The sequence below is a fragment of the Gorilla gorilla genome, chromosome 3 (assembly GCF_029281585.2).
Source record: "Gorilla gorilla gorilla isolate KB3781 chromosome 3, NHGRI_mGorGor1-v2.1_pri, whole genome shotgun sequence".
Taxonomy (NCBI): domain Eukaryota; kingdom Metazoa; phylum Chordata; class Mammalia; order Primates; family Hominidae; genus Gorilla; species Gorilla gorilla.
In genome coordinates this window covers 40,103,795-40,120,652 of record NC_073227.2, presented here as the reverse complement: position 1 = coordinate 40,120,652, position 16,858 = coordinate 40,103,795, and the positions used below count along the sequence as shown (strand labels likewise).

Sequence of the window (16,858 nt, the reverse complement as noted above, 5' to 3'; positions counted from 1 at the left end):
TAAATAAATAAGGAGGAGGAAATAATAATAATAATAATAATAAGGGGAGCACCTTGACCTAAGTCTCACTTTCACACCTACAAAATTTAACCCAAAATGAATCACAGACTTAAATACCATAGAAAAAAAAACAGGGCACCTGTGTGTTCTAGCACCAGTTAGAGAGTTCTTTGACCGGATTCTGAAAGCACTATCCATAAAAAGAAATTTTGGTAAATTGAAGTTCATTAAAATTGGAAACTTTTGTTCTGTGAAAGACCCTGCCAAAAAGATGAGAAAATAAGCTACATACTAAGAGAAAATATTTGCAAAGCACCTATTTGACACAGGGTTAGTATCTAGAGTATATAACAAACTCAAAAAGCTCAAAAATAAAGGAAAAAAAATCCATTAGAAAGTAAGCGAAAGACAGAGAGAGGCAATTCACTGAAGGGAATATAGAAATGCAAATTAACATCATAATAAGATATCACTACACATTTATCAGAATGACTAAAATAAAAAGAAAAATAGTGACAACATTAAACGCCAGAAAGAGTGAGAAGAAACTGGAACACAGACTTTGCAGCTAGAATGTTAAATGGTAAAAATATTTTCAAAAATTGCTGAGCAGTTTTGTTGTTGTTGTTGTTGCTGCTTAAATAACAACAATACACAAAAACATATAACTACAATACAATCCAGAAATTTCACTCTTAACCCTGTAACACAGATAAGTGAAAATGTATGCTCACGTCAAACTCTGTACATTAAAGTTCATAGTAGCTTTATTTGTGATAGGCTCAAATTGGAAACAACTTAGTTGTCATTCAAAGGGTGAGTGTTTAAGCAAATCGTGGTACATCCATACCATGGAATAGTACAGAGTAATAAAAAGAAATAGACAACTGATACCTACAAGAAACTGAAGGGATCTCCGAAAAATTATGCTAAATGAAGAAAGCCAAATGATTGTAATTATATAACTCTTAAAATGACCAAATTGTACAAATAGAGAACAGATCAGTGGCTTCCAGATGGTAAGGAGATCTTTATTCATTTGCATTTTTTAAAAGAGAGATGAAGCAAAATATCCCTCCTGATATCTAATCCCCAGTGTTATGTTTATGTGAGTCTCTCCTCTCAAGTTGGAGTGAGATCTGTAGCTTGTTTGTAACTAATGCAATATTCTGTAAATGATAGAATGCTATTCTCTTAATAATGTCCTATTATATAGCAAAGGTGAAAAAAACTTTCTATCTGCAATTAAGACCCTAACCAGTTGAATTTAAATTAATCAAAAAAGAGCAGATGCTGTTAATTCCATGGCTGCAAGGAAATAAATTCTGCCAACAGCTTTGTGAGCTTGAAAGCAGACCCAAGTCTCAGATGAAATTGTAGATGAGATTCAGCCTCATGATACCTAGATTTGAGGACCCAGTCAAGCTGTGCCCAGACTCCTGACTCTCACAAACTGTGAGAGAGTAAATTTATGTTGTTAAAGATGTTAAATTTGTGGTAAATTGTAATACAGCAACATAAAAGTAATACAACAGTGTCTTAGTCTATTTGGGCAGCTTTAGTAAAATATCATAAACTGTGTGGCTGATAAACAACAGAAATGTATGTCTTACAGTTCTGAAAGGTGGGAAATTCAAGATCAAGGGACATACAGATTGAGTGTCTGATGAGCACTTGTTTCCTGGGCCACAGATGGCACCTTCTCGCTTTGTTCTCACAGAGTGAAAGAGACTAACTCCTTCAGGGCTGTTTGGCAAGGACATTAATTTCTTTCATGAGGGCTCCTTCCTCATGATCTAATCACCTTCCAGAGATCCTACCTTTTAATAATATTACACTAGGGATTAGTTGTCAGCATATGAATTTTGGAAAAATATAAACATTCACTCCATAGCAACTAGTAAATAAAGATTTATTTATTGTTGGCAGTTGCTTTTCTTACTTTTTTTTAAACCCGAGTTATCTTTCTCTGAGTTTAGCTTTATTATATATTTGTTAAATGTATTTTAAAAATATTTTCCTAAGATAATTTGAATTGAAGGTACACTCTTTGGATTTCTTGCATATCCTTAAATATTTTTCACTCCGATAGGTGACAAATTTCTAGACTACAGAATGGATTCTTGAGTTGAAGTTCACTCATTTAAGAAGTCTGACTGTGCTTATCTAATGTTTTCCCATTTTTCAAATGCTTTCCCATTTTTCAGGAGCATTCAATCAACCTGTCATTTAACAAATATTTATTGACCTTATAATTTCAAAATAAAGGTGTATTTTAATTATTTATTTAGTGCCTCTTCTCCCTTATTTTGTTCCCTCTTCCTAAAGCTTCTATATTTTGCCTCAATAATTCAAATAAGGATATTGTCTTCCTATATGAGCCTATTGTTTCAGATACGTTCAAGGCAGAAAGTATTAAATTGAGAAAGTGAACCAGGAAGCCAAGAAAGTGAAGAAATAAAGCAGAGTTAAAAACAATATCAAGACACATGGAACAGACAGAAAGAAAACAGTTTAATATACTTCTGACATTTATTGGAAACAGCATTGCCAAGGAAACCATGAATCTGAGCTTAAAAAGTTTTTGATTGTGACAGTTTAACTTCCAGAAAAATTATCAGACAACCAAACTTGTACCATCAAGAAGTGGGCTATAAAAGTTCTTCAAATCCCAGAGGAGCTGCACAATACTTCCCACATATTGCTTTGGATTTAGCCATGCAACATCACAGTCAAGGAAGAATCTCCCAAAACTGGGGCCATGAAATACATGGACAAGTTAGTTCTTTCTGTCAGGTAGAACCGGGATTTAGTAAAGACATTCCCTCTGCTGCCAAGGTGAGAGGTCGCCACAATGACTAAGCAGGATTCAATTATTCCTAAAAACCAGGCAATGCTGGGTGTTTCCCATTTTAATTAAAAACAATGTTTTGAATGGGAATTATGACTGTGGATATTATGTCCCTACTCTAACAACACTGTATATTGTACATGTGTTTATGTGTGTTTATATGTCAATGGACAAGGGGGAAAAGAAAAGAATTTCATTTAGAGTATAGATACATTTGTTTTAGAACAGATAAAGGAGGAAAATTATGGATACAAAAATACCATAGGACAACAATACATCTTGTTCTTTTTCTATGGCCGACGAAGAATCATAGGTTTTTGCAGAACTATGATATGATCAGATCTGACCTTTGGGGAGACTTATTTAGAAGCTGTGTGCACTAGATATGAGTGAGAGGAGCCTGGAGAGCTGTGTGCACTAGATATGAGTGGGAGGAGCCTGGAGACAGACTGTGAGCTAGCTGATCTTTAAGGCAAAGTGTTAGTTATGTATCTTAATTTCTAGTCTTTCCCAATAAACAGTTAAAGATGACCTAATATTCTGTATTCCATGAGAGAAATCAAGATAGTAATATGTACCTAAAATCTGTGTTCTCTTAGAATAGTACAATTGTTTACTTTTATGTTGCTTCAAAATTATTTAACTCGTACTTGAATGTCTATAGCTTTATCACTCTAGCTATATCACTCACAAACTACAGAGAATATGTGCATTTTCATTTTCTGGCTCTATGTATGTTTAATAGCACTTTTTAAGAAAAATATATTTTCTTTTTTATTATTATTTTATATATTTTTTATTTCAGTGGGTTCTTGGGGAACAGGTGGTTTTTGGTTACCAGGATAAATTCTTTAGTGGTGATTTCTGATATTTTAGTCACCCATCACCCGAAGAGTGTACACTTAGGTTGAAATAGCCCCCTCTAATTTTATTTTATATTTTTGCATTTTGTGGAATTTATAACTCATTATTTCCACCTTGTTCTCATTTTATAAATGCCAACAATTTCTTTCAATTTTTGAATTATCAGAAAAAATGATAATACTTCTGTTCTTCCACAGGTAGCAGAATTTTATCTTGGAATGAATATGGATGTTGGTGTTTGTCTCTGCTCTACTTATCTATTCTTGCTTAACAAACTTCTCAAAATGTAGCGATTTAAAACAGCTATGTTTTGTAGCTCATAATTTGGGGAGCCAGGAATTCAGGCAGAGCTCAGCTGAGTGATTCTTCTGTGCATATGGTGTCTGTGTCACCGCGATATGTGGCTAAAGACTAGGCTACTCTGTAGGCTCTGAGACAGCTCCACACACATGCCTGTAAACTTGGAGAGTAAGAAAGCTGGTATCAGATAGATGCATCTTCCTTTAGGTCTCAGGGCCTCTCTAAATGTTTTCTCTGGCAGGAAACCTGGTTAAGTTCATGTTCAGCTTTCCAAGAGTAAGTATTTCAAGAGCAGGGAATAGTAGTAGCTCTTGTAATCAGGGCCTAAACACTGGCAAAGCATCACTTTCACTGGTTAAAAAAAATCATGGAAACCAGATTCATGGTGAAAGGAAATAGACTTCGCCTCCCAATAAGAGGCATAGAAAAGAATTTGTGGCATCTTTAAAGTATCAGTGTCAGAACTGTTAGGTAATATCTTGAGCAGCTAACTAGCTTTTGACATTGGGTGGCCAGATTAGAGTTTCCTTAATCCATAAAAGAATATAATTTACCCATGAAATTGAATTTTGGTCAGAGTTAAATCACAGCAGCATACTACCTTTCCCAGAGAAAATGCTCAGCGCATCTCGAGTTTTCTTCCCATTGTCTTCACTCTATCTTATGCAGGCATTACCTTAAGTAGATTATTTTATTTTCCTTTTCTGAATTTCTACAATTATATAAAACATTTATGTTATTAATAAAAATATTTTGTTTTTATTCTTGTGATGACATACTATTAGATTGTAAACAGACTTTTGTCCAGAGATTATTGAAGTAAGAAAATTTCCTATGAAGTACATGGCCCAAACAATTTTTAAATAAAATAAAATTCTCTATCCTGAGATTAAAAAGCACTTACGGTGCTTCACATTTTTGTCTGCTGCAGTAAACCTAGTTATGGAACAAGGCAATTCCTTTAAGTAATGGAAAATTGAATTATCTAATATGGCCTCTGGAATGCAAATACTAATGGCAGTCAGACATTTTCTAAGCCCAACTTATTAAAAAACATTTAATAGAGATAATTCAAATAGGTCTTTGGTGGATATAAACCACACAGAACTATCTTGAATCAAAGAAAAATATATATCATATATGATCTAAAATAGGCAATGTGCTTTTAAATATATTAATACTAGTTGACATGAAAATTGAAAAGTTCATGTAATACAATGACTTGAGATGAGAGCTCTTATATTCTCTGGTACATTCTTCCTAACAAGCTTAGAGGAAATTAAATTTACAAGACAAGCTTTCCGTCTGTGAGTTTATCATTCTGCTATACAATTAAGATTGCAGATATCGTCTCTCTTCTTATTAAATCCTGTAAATGTGCCCAGAGGGTACTGCAAAGGGAATATCCACAAAATGAGATCAAGAAATACATAAATAAAAAATGTGAGTTTAGTATTCATTACTCATGATTTCCAAAGTGTGCATGGAGAATGAGCAGAACATTTATATTCATTCTGCTTTACTAATATTGACCTGGTAGAATGTTTTCAATACAACATTGTGATGTTAGGGACTGTGGGCAGAAAAGAACTTACAGGTCGCTGGCCCAAGACTTTCATTTTACAGATGAAAAATACACAAACAAACAAAAACAAGCAAACAAAATCCTGATGCTCAGAAAAAGAAAACCACCTTCCTGAAATTTAAAAACTTAGTAAATTACAGAGCTGAAACTTTAATCTGAGTATATAAGTTTTAAGTATGTTTTAAGTTTACAATTATCTTCACTAATTCATTCTAATTGTTATTCTGAAATTTCTTAACACGATAACATACATTCTAATATTATAAATTGCCTTTAATCTACCCTGATGGTTCATTGGTAATGTGATAACCTGTATTGTCATGAGAACTAAGGTCTCTCTCTCTATTAAATATATATAAATCTATTTTTTCCTCCCACAATTAACAATGATGAAATTGCATTACTCAAATAATAATTTGTCATCTGATTTTTTAAAAAAACTTAAAATTAAACACTTAAATACTTCAACTTTCAACTGAAACACGATTAAATATTAAACAATGATCTCAGAATGCCCAGAGCCACAAAATACAATCAGAAGCATGTTTTTTTTTAAAATTTTAAAAATGAAAGCTAATTATATTTTCATATATTGTGATTAAACACACAGGATAATATATAAGACAAACCTGAATTATAATCCCCTTTCCTCTTAATGATAAAATGATGCCTAACAGTTAGTCTACTTAATTCTCTGTTTCATTATCTATATTCGTAATTACATATTCTGCATTTTGGGGGGGAGGGGCAGGTGTGTGTGTGTGTGTGTGTGTGTGTGTGTGTGTGTGTGTTTATGTGTGTGTGTGTGAGAGAGACAGAGGCAGAAATAGGGAAACAGGAACAAAGACAAAGATTGCTCAGTGATCAGAACCCACTAACTTTTGAGCAGGCAGCATGCCATAATGGTTTAGCTTTTGGTTAGAGTTTGGCAGTCTGCAGTTTGAATGTTGTCTTCATCACACCAGAGTAGGATACCACCTTAGGAAGAAAAAAATTAGTTTTTTGAGTCTGCTTCCTTGTGGGGATAATTGCAGTGCATATCTCTTTGGGTTTTTACAAGGATTAAAAACAAGTTTCTCATTTAAGATGGACTCAAAAAAGTTAATGTACTATTTTGTAACCAAGAAGTATATCAGAGCCAAAACTCTCAACATGCATTGTACACATTCAAGAGCTTACTTAATAATCATTTTTTGCTCAAAAATACTGTTTTTTCCATAAGGGACTAACCATTTATTTTGTCAAAAAGTCTAATTTTTTAGAATCTCTGTTACTATTAATAATTATCTGGGTATGGAATTTGTAGCCATATTCCAAAAATAGTATTTAAATTTACACTGAATTCAAATTTAGCCCTGTCTGGTTCAAACACAATCTTTTTACTAAGTATAATGCATTATAATTAGAGTTTACTTATAGAGAACATTAAGATGTTCACACTGGTAAAACAAAACGTCCGGATTTTTTTCTTAAACTACAGAAGTCCAGTTTTTAGAAAGAAATGATAATATGGAAATATTATAGGTATTCGAAAAATATATAAAATTATGGAATTTAGTATATGAGGATTCAGCTTAATTTGGCCCCCTGAAATTGTGATAAACACTGCTCTGATGGAGAGAACATATATTCACCCATTCAGCAAACATGAAGTAATGCCTATTATGTCCTAGGCAGTTTTCCAAACACCAAAAAATAACAATGAATAAGATACATCCCCTATTCCAATATTTCTTTCAGATTTATGAAGGAAATCGATATAGAAACAGGTGTGATAGGAACTTGAATAATGAGCACATACCACATAAAACGTCTTTCTGAGCCCACTTTGCCAACTTTGCTTGAACAAACAGGACAAAGACTTGACTTTGAAACTGCAGCCATTTTGAGAAGTGGCACTTGGCAGTTAGATTGTCTCTGGGCACATCATGTGGACAGAGAGGAATTTATTCAAGAACAGTGGGGCCAGAAAGACTCTCCACAGATTAACAGTAAAGACAGTATCTTACCTTTGTCTAGGAGCTCCCCTCTGCCTTTGGTAGTGTGTCTGGAATTGGTGGGTTCTTGGTCTCACTGACTTCAAGAATGAAGCCGCGGACCCTCGCGGTGTTGCAGTTCTTAAAGGCGGCGTGTCTGGAGTTTTTTCCTTCTGATGTTCGGATGTGTTTGGAGTTTCTTCCTTCTGGTGGGTTCGTGGTCTCGCTGGCTCAAGAGTGAAGCTGCGGACCTTCGCAGTGAGTGTTATAGCTCTTAAGCCGGCGTGTCTGTAGTTGTTCCTTCCTCTCGGTGGGTTCGTGGTCTCCTTGGCTTCAGGAGTGAAGCTGCAGACCTTCCCGGTGAGTGTTATAGCTCATAAAGACAGTCTGGACCCAAAGAGTGAACAGCAGCAAGCTTTATTGCAAAGAGCAAAAGAACAAACCTCCCACAGTGTGGAAGGGGACCCAAGGGGGTTACCACTGCTGGCTCAGGCAGCCTGCTTTTAGTCTCTTATCTGGCCCCACCCACATCCTGCTGATTGGTCCATTTTACAGAGAGCCAAGTGGTCTGTTTTGACAGGGTGCTGACTGGTGCCTTTACAATCCCTGAGCTAGACACAAAGGTTCTTCACATCCCCACCAGATTAGTTAGATACAGAGTATGGACACAAAGGTTCTCCAAGTCCCCACCAGAGTAGCTAGATACAGAGTGTCAATTGGTGCATTCACAAACCCTGAGCTAGACACAGGGTGCTGACTGGTGTGTTTACAAACCTTGAGCTAGATACAGAGTGCCGATTGCTATATTTACAATCCCTTAGCTAGCCATAAAGGTTCTCCACCTCCCCACCAGAGTAGCTAGGTACAGAGTGTCAATTGGTGCATTCAGAAACCCTGAGCTAGACACAGGGTGCTGATTGGTGCATTTACAATCCCTTAGCTAGACATAAAGGTTCTGCAAGTCCCCACCAGACTCAGGAGCCTGGCTGGCTTCACTCAGTGGATGCCCCACCGGACTGCAGGTGGAGCTGCCTGCCAGTCTCGCACCTTGCGCCAGCACTCCTCAGCGCTTGGGTGGTCGATGGCACTGAGTGCCGTGGAGCAGGCGGCGGCGCTCGTTGGGGAGGCTCCCGCCGCACAGGAGCCCAACGGAGGGGGTGAGGCTCAGGCATGGCGGGCTGCAGGTCCGGAGCCCTGCCCTGCAGAGAGGCAGCTAAGGCCCGGTGAGAAATCCAGCACAGTGCTGGTGGGCCGGCACTGCTGGGGGACCCAGCACATCCTCCGCAGCCGCTGGCCCGGCTGCTAAGCCCCTCATTGCCTGGGGCCTTTAGGGCCGGCCGGGGGCTCCCAGTGCGGGGCCCGCAGAGCTCACACCTACCCGGAACTCGCGTTGGCCCGCAAGCACCGCGCGCAGTCCGGGTTCCCGCCCACGCCTCTCCCTCCACACCCCGGCAAGCTGAGGGAGCTGGCTCCGGCCTCGGCCAGCCCAGGAAGGGGCTCCCACAGTGCAGCCGCGGGCTGAAGGGCTCCTCAAGTGCCACCAAAGTGGGAGCCCAGGCAGAGGAGGTGCCGAGAGCGAGCGAGGGCTGTGAGGACTGCCAGCATGCTGTCACCTTTCAGTGGAACCAGGCTAAGTAGAATGGTAATCTGGTGCTTCTCACTGAAAGTATCTCGCCTTTGTCTAGGAGCTCCCCTCTGCCTTTGGTGGGACCAGGCTAAGTAGAATAGTAATCTGGCGGTTCTCACTGAAAATACCAGGGTTCTAGCCTCATTTGGTCACTACTCAGTAATGGAAATGTTAGTGTAAAAGTTACATGTAAAGAGCCTTTTACATTGTCTTTCACATAAATATTCTGTATGTGGTGATGATAATTATTACCCATGTCTTGAATTATTATTTTTTTGCTTCAAATTAAAAAAATGCCTAAAGAATGAATGAGGTTGTCAAGAAGATTAAATAAGTAGCACTTTTACTTTGACATGCTTTCTAGTAATATGTTTCCATATATTATATACAAATAAAGGAATATTAGAACAATATTATTTTCTTCATCTTAAATATGAGGAAACTAAAACTAAGAATTTCAGCTACCTCATCAAAGTATTATATCTAGTTATATCTTTGACGTAATAAAGTAATTTAAACCATGTTCTTTGTTTCAGCACATTTTGTCAACTAAAGAAATGTTTGAGAAAGTTAACATGACATTTTTCTATGTAGTTTTTATTCATTCTGTTAAAGTCTGAAACTAGCAAAAGAACAAAAATGTCATCTTTATGACTGAGATCTCAGAGTTAAAACAAAACGCGGTGGCCATGCCTGGGTGAAGGAGCAGCCAGGTATTCTGTGTTCTTAGAAAGATTTTGCAAAAGTATCACAGGATCTCCCTTTCTACAATCAAGGCAAACTAGTTCCCGTGGTCGGTGCTGACAGAGGATACTCTGCAGCTGATATTCCCCAAATGATCATCAACAGAACACCTGGTGCCAACTGACCAAACACCTGGAACCGACCAGTTAAGAGTGACTAGTGATTTGGGGGTTAAAGTCCATCCAGTCAAGACCCTGTTCCTTACCCCGTTACCTATCCTGCCCTGCCCTGCAGTTCCTGCCTTTATAATCTCTAACTCTCTACCCTCCACCCCCTTCAAAGCATGCTTTCATTTTACACTGCAGGCTACATCTCGCCAACCTGCAGATTGTTTTTAATAGGAATAAAATTCTCCATTTCTTTTTCCACAGATCTCATGATCTTTTGTTAACAATTCTTTCTTTCACTATAATTTGGGGTGTGGGGAGGGGGACCAGATGACCAACATGACAAATGAAATAGCTAGTAAGTTAGGTAGAGATACTTGCTAAGGAGAAAAATAAATAAATAAAGGAGGAAAAAGAACAGGAAATGGTGTGGGTGGATTTCAGTTATACAAAGGATGGTCAGAAAAAGCTTCACTCATCAAGGTGACATTTGAAAACTACAGAAAGTGAGGAATGGACCAGAAACACTCCAATCACAAAGACCCAGAAGTTAAGAATGTGCTGGTTATTTTTAAGGAATAGCAAAGTAAACAAAGAAAGAAATTTGAGGGAGAGAAAAATCAGAGATGAAGTTAGAAAGTTAACAAATGAGAGGGAGAAGGTTGATATTGTTAGGCTTTGCTTTTTTTCTTTTTTCTGAGTAAAATTGGAAAACTGTAAGATTTTGAATTTATAGCATAATCTTGCAATGTTGTGTACAAGACTAGTCATTAGACAATTAAAGAGCAAAAGAAGAAACAGAAAGTCGGTTGGGAATGTAAACCAAAAATAAAAGTCTAAATCCCTTAACCAACTGATGGACCCTTGTCTCGGCAAGATCATCTCAAAATAAACCTGAAAATCTAGTTCAGGCCATGATGGCAAGTGGGGAGTAGGACAGGCCTCACTGTACCCTCCTCCTATTGGAATTCAGGCACAACTGACCAGCATTACATTAAAACAGAGATCTTAAGACAGGCAAAACAGACTCTTGTGTAGCGATAAGACACCAAATTCCAACCTGTCTAGTATAGATTGCAGACCCTGAAAGACATTAAAGTATTTTTCCTCAAAATATATTTCTTTGACAAATTTTGAAATGGCCCTGGAAAGCTACCTTGTAGGGAAAATTGAAACATCTTTGCAAAAATTATAACTGAGAAAATTATCATAGTGAGTTCGGGCGCAGTGGCTCACGCCTGTAATCCCAGCACTTTGGGAGGCTGAGCAGGTGGATCACGAGGTCAGGAGATCGAGACCATCCTTGGCCAACATGGTGAGACCCCCGTCTACTAAAAATACAAAAAAAAATTGCTGGGTGTTGTGGTGTGCGCCTGTAATCTCAGCTACTCAGGAGGCTGAGGCAGGAGAATCGCTTGAACCCAGGAGGCAGAGGTTGCAGTGAGGCGAGATTGTGCCACTGCACTCCAGTCTGGCAACTGTGAGACTCTGTCTCAAAAAAAAAAAAAAAAAAAAATTATTATAGTGAAACAGATCTGACGTAACTGAGTCTGTCTTGCTTCTAACCTCCAAGCTGTCCTTGTTTACTCCTGGAAATAGGACAAACTAACTTTAGGAGGATCTTAGTTTATAGTTTAACTTTAAAACATAGATAACAACCCTTTCCCAAAACAAACCCCCTTCCTGCCTGGGGACTAAATACCCTTTGCAGGACTAACAAATTAGCCACAATATTAGAAATGGTTTAGGAGTCATGCAGCTGGAGGCTGCAGGATTCTGAACCTCCTCCTCAAATTTCTCCTGGGGATAACCTCACTGTTGTAAAACCTAAAATCAGTGCTTGAGATATTTTGCAGACCCTATATGTGATGGCGCACCCAGCACCACCCAGATCCAAAAACTGACTTACCTGGTATTGTGGCCTCTACCCAGTAATTGACTCAGCACAAGATGACAACTTCAACTCCCTGTGATTTCCTCTCCAACCTGACCAATGAGTACTCCCTACTTTCTGACCCCCTACTCGCCAAATTGTCATTAAAAACTCTAACCTCCAAGTTTTGGGGAGACAGATTTGAGTAATAATGAAACTCCACTCTTGCACAGCGAGCTCCATGTGAATTAAACTTCTGTATTGCAAAATCTCTGTCTTGATAAATCAGCTCTGTCTAGGCAGCAGGCAAAGAGAACCCATTGAATGGTTATAAAATCTCAATTTTGTCTAGAATCCTCTTCCCTTTTCAGGTCTTTCTCTGACTCAAGAGAGAGTTAACTAAGAGTCTGGCACCATCTTAGGTCTGATAAGAGCTCTGAAGCCTGCTACCTGGAGGCTTCATCTACATGATAAAAACTTGGTCTCCAAAACCTCTTATCTTAACCCAAATATTCCTTTCTATTGATTTCAGGTCTTAAAATAATAACTCTTTCAACAAATTGCCAATCAGGCAATCTATTTTTTTTTTTTTGAGACGGAGTCTCGCTCTGTCTCCCAGGCTGGAGTGCAATGGCGTGATGTCGGCTCACTGTAAGCACCGCCTCCCGGGTTCATGCCATTCTCCTGCCTCAGCCTCCCCAGTAGCTGGGACTACAGGCACCCGCCACCCCGCCCAGCTAATTTTTTGTAATTTTTAGTGGAGACGGGGTTTCACCGTGTTAGCCAGGATGGTCTCAATCTCCTGACTTCATGATCCGCCCACCTCGGCCTCCAAAGTGCTGGGATTACAGGTGTGAGCCACCGCGCCCGGCCCAATCAGGCAATCTTTAAATTCACCTATGACCTGGAGGCCTCCACTTCAAATTGTACCACATTTCCCACCTGAACCAGTATACATTATGCATGTATTGGTTGATGTCTTATGTCTCTCTACAACACTACAACATGTAAACCAAGCTGTAACCTGACCAACTTGTGCACATGTTCTCAGGACCTCCTGGGGCTGTGTCATGGGCCACTGGTCATATATATTTGGCTCAGAATAAATGTTTTCAAGTATTAAAGACAAATAAAAGTCCTGGAATTCTCTAGAGAGGAAAAGAGGAGAATGGTTTTAGTAGGCTTAAAATAATTTAAGCCATACATTTTTGCTATAAAAAACAGTTGGTATATTAATTAAGTTGTACTGTGAACATTATAAACAACACCTATGGCTTGCCTGACTAGACTAAACATACTTATGACCATTTAAATCCACACTTGTTTGGAAATATAGGATGTTTAACATAACGTGAAATACACCATGACACAATCCTGCTACTTTATGTGAAATGACACTTTCTTGTCATCTTGACATTTTCTTAACATCTTAACATGAAGAGATGGATTCTCTGTTCAGCCTCCACACCTGTGTCAATAGATACTTTCAGAGTGGAGATCTCACAGGTCATAGTCTGCTTGTTTTGCCTAACAGGTTTTTCTCCAGCCAACTAGTTCAGAATCTTACTTTCTTCTCTCTTGATTATTGCAACAAATTGTAAGCTTGTCATTTGGTCTTCACCCCAACTTCCACTTAATTATTCAAACAACTGCTGGAATAATTCTCTTAAATAAAGGTCTAATTAAATTAATTATCTACCAAAAGACATATTTTGATAATAATTCTTTCAACCTGTTGCCACCCTCCTTCGAGTTGTCCTGCCTTTCCTGGCTGAACCAATCAATGTACATCTTACCTGTATTGATCGATGTTTTATGTTTCCCTAAAATGTATAAAACTAAACTGTAGCCTAATCACCTGGTGCACATGTTCTCAGGCTCTCCTGGGACTGTGTCATGGGTCATGGTCCTCACATTTGGCTAAGAGTAAATCTCTTCAAATATTTTACAGAGTTTGACTCTTTTTGTCAACAGGAAGCTAACGCAAGAATCGAGGCAATGGATGATGGTGATTTGAATTAAGATGGTCAAATTTTGTATATAGTTGGAAGCTAAAGCAAAATAAAATTTTTGATTGATTAGTTTGGTGATGAGAGAAAGAAAGGAGACAAAAACTGACTTTAGGGTTTGGCACCTGGTCATCTACAAGAATGATATAACCATTTCATTGGTAATGATAAGGGAAGAAATGATTAAGGGCAGAGATCAGGAACTCAATTTGGGGATTATTAAATATGAGATGATATTCGATCTTTAAGGGGTGTGTGTGTGTAAATCAAACTAATGTACCACAAAATCTATTTCTTTGACATATTTTGAGATGGCTGTTCAGAAAGGCAGAAAAAAGAAGTAACCCAGAAATTCTGTCTTTTGTGGGAGAGGTTTATGTCTATGGAGAATCTGCCTTGATGCAGTTAGACTTTCCCTTTTCCTGATCTAGGAAGGATTAACTAAGAGTCAAAACACTTTTAAAGGTCTGAAAGAAACATTTATTGGTCAGGTGCGGTGGCTCATGCCTGTATTCCTAGCACTTTGGGAGGCCGAGGTGGGTGGATCACAAGGTCAGGAGTTCAAGACCAGCCTGGCCAAGATGGTGAAACCCCATCCCTACCAAAAATACAAAAAAAAAAAAAAAAAAATTAGCTGGGCATGGTGGGGGAGGGGGGGTGCCCGTAATCCCAGCTATTTGGGAGGTTGAGGCAGAGAATTGCTTGAAACTGGGAGGCGGAGGTTGCAGTGAGCCGAGATCGTGCCACTGCACTCCAGCTGGGGCACAGAGCAAGACTTCGTCTCAAAAAAAAAAAAAAAAAGAAAAAGAAAAAGAAACATTTATCATCTATGCTTTTTGAGGGCTGCTACCTATGAGGTTTTTACATAACAAGACCACTTTTGCTAGCCAGGCCTCCTCTTTTTTTCCTCCCATAACCTGTCTTGCCACCGTAACCCGATTTGCCACCATAACCTGATTTTGACTATACTGTGACTCCCCATTCTTTTCTGTTGCCCTGAGATGGTATCAAAGCTTCTGCACCCCATGGGAGAGGTAATTACTCTGTGGTTCTTACCGGTGTGATATTAATAAATTTGTATGCCTTTTCCCCAAATTAATCTGCCTTTTGTGAGTTGAATTTTTTTTCTTTCAGCGAAACTTCAGGGGCAAAAGGGAAGCCTTCCCTTGGCTCTGACAGTTTATATATATACTCTTCTGAAACAAAAATCAATGATACAGATGAAAGAGAAAGAGAATTGCTGGTGTGGTATTTTTGAGAAGATGACGTGCTCTACTGTACAAATTGATAGTTTGACTTTAGTTTTTCATCCGTTTGATTAGAACAGCAATTATGTAAGTATATGGTCACAAATGTACATAGGTAGAAGTTATTTTCTAGTTGTTTTAATTTAGTCGTTGAAATAGGAAGTATAGTTACCAGATGGGAGTGAAGAGGAGGGATTTGATATTGGGGAGAATAAAAAAATCAGGAAAGAGATGCTTAAGAAATTTGGAGAGTGAATGTATTAAGGAACAATTGTATTCTTACCGTGCAATGGTAAACACTTGTTTGAGATAAATGAACATGAGTGTTGAATATTAGTTGCATACATATAGAAAGGAGATTAGTGGATAGAAAGATTTAAACAGGATTGGAATTTGACCATAGGAACACAGCACTGTTTGAGAGAAGCCACAGAGTAGATTTCATATACAAAAGCGTATTTTTAAATATTGTGAAATTTAAATATTATTTTAATAAATTTTTCAATTTACAGGCTCCAGGGATAAGGATATGAACATATTGACAGATGAAGTATAAATTTTTTCATCCACTGCAACAAAGGAGGTAATGTTTTGTAGTGATGCTACCAGTGGTGAATCCATACAGGTCTGCAGCAACCTCAATTCTTGCCTCCTCAGAAGAAAGAATTCAACTGAGGGAAAGGAAGAAGAAGAGACAGAGGTAAGTTTTAAAGCAGGAATGAAATTTATTAGAAAGTTTTAGAGCAAAAAAGAAAGGAAGGGAAGTACACTTGGAAGAGGTCCAAGCAGGCGATTTGAAGGACGAGTGTGGGATTGAACTTTTGACTTGGGGTTTTATATGTTACCATACTTCCAGGGTCTTGCATCCCTTCTCCCATGATTTTTCCCTTGGGCTGGGCTGCCCACATGCATGGTGGCCTACTAGCCCTTGGGAGATAAACATGCATAGTGTGTTTACTGGAGTTGTATGTGTGCTCACCTGAGGCATTCTTCCCTTTCTGGTGGAATGCCCCAGGAAGGTCATGTACCAGTTAAATTTCACCATTTTGCCTCTCAATGTGCTTGCTTGAGCTCATTCGCCCAACTCCTGAGATTTTATCAGGAAGCTACTGATCACCAGTGTCAGGTTTTTTCTACCTATTGGGAAACTCCCCTTCCCTGGGGCTGGTTGCAACCAATTATTACTTTAGAAAGGCAGTGTGACGACTGCCTTGTCATCACCTCATGGTCCCCTCACTTTCCTGGTGGGGTGTAGGGGCCCTCTCTTGCCCTGTTCATGTCTGCCTAGCTACCTACTGTAACAGCGATGGAGTTTACACTTGAGTGGGAGAGAATGCTTCTATGTAGTGTATGATTTCCATTAATTTATGTGTGGTCTAGTCATGTGCCGTAGCATTTGTGTATTATACTGTTCTGAAATTTAAAAATGTAGTGAAAGTTGACTGAAGTGCTACATTAATGAGCAGATGTGGTAACTCATCAAGTATTTGGAGAATATTATATAACACCAGAGCGTGAACAACTGCTTAAGGTGACAAAATTATAATCAATTTCACCAGACATCTCTTTAAGGCATAACTAATGAAGGTTCTACCATTTCTTTTTCTTTTTTTTTTTTTTGGAGAGAACTGAGAACACCTTAGTGAAAGGAAGTGGATAATTTTTAGAGCACTGT

The 16,858-nt window shown here is 38.5% G+C and overlaps 1 long non-coding RNA gene across 2 annotated transcripts in view; it reads right to left on the bottom strand.

Moving 5' to 3' along the window:
• LOC109026545 (uncharacterized) overlaps positions 1 to 8,055 on the bottom strand; it is a 150,558-nt gene extending 142,503 nt beyond the window's left edge. Inside the window, exon 1 of one of the 2 annotated variants that reach the window (XR_010133359.1) lies at positions 7,610 to 8,055. This is a non-coding gene — a long non-coding RNA (uncharacterized lncRNA). The remainder of the gene's footprint in view (positions 1 to 7,609) is intronic. The other variant, XR_008678961.2, reaches the window with a different exon arrangement.
• Between the last annotated feature and the right edge of the window lie 8,803 nt (positions 8,056 to 16,858).